Genomic DNA, 420 nt, shown 5'->3' with positions numbered 1-420 from the left:
ACCCGCCCGTCTGTGTCCGACCTCGCTCTTAAGTGTCTGAGTGTGCCCGAGCTAGCTAACAGCGTCCGGCCGCCCCGGACCCCCGCGCCTGGGGAGGGGGGAGATGGGGAGCCTGAGGCCAGCCCAGTCCATCTCTTCCCAAAACAGCTCGCGGGGGATGTCCAGGCTTTCAACGCAGCTCCATGCGTTGTCTCGGTCACCTGGGGAATTCGGGGAGGGGAGGTGGGTCCACATTTCTAGCTTGTCCCCCCCAAAAAGTCCCAGCGTGGGATGGGGAGCATCAAATCAATTCGTGCAACGGAGAGGCAGAGCCAAGGACGGGCTGGAGGTGGGTGTATACCTGCGGCCCGCAGCACACGTGGGGTTTTTGCTCAACACCCCCCCAAAAAAAAACAACCCGGAAGGTCCCGCGGGTGGACA

General features: G+C 62.6%; 1 protein-coding gene across 1 annotated transcript in view; it reads left to right on the top strand.

Annotated features, from left to right (window-relative positions):
- The window catches only part of LOC104079225 (T-lymphocyte surface antigen Ly-9-like), a gene marked incomplete at both ends in the record, with an annotated part of 4,447 nt that overhangs the window by 1,685 nt on the left and 2,342 nt on the right, over window positions 1-420 (top strand). The window lies entirely within an intron of this gene.

This window comes from Fulmarus glacialis, unplaced genomic scaffold (assembly GCF_000690835.1).
Source record: "Fulmarus glacialis isolate BGI_N327 unplaced genomic scaffold, ASM69083v1 scaffold24277, whole genome shotgun sequence".
Taxonomy (NCBI): domain Eukaryota; kingdom Metazoa; phylum Chordata; class Aves; order Procellariiformes; family Procellariidae; genus Fulmarus; species Fulmarus glacialis.
This window is presented reverse-complemented; position numbering and strand designations above follow the sequence as displayed.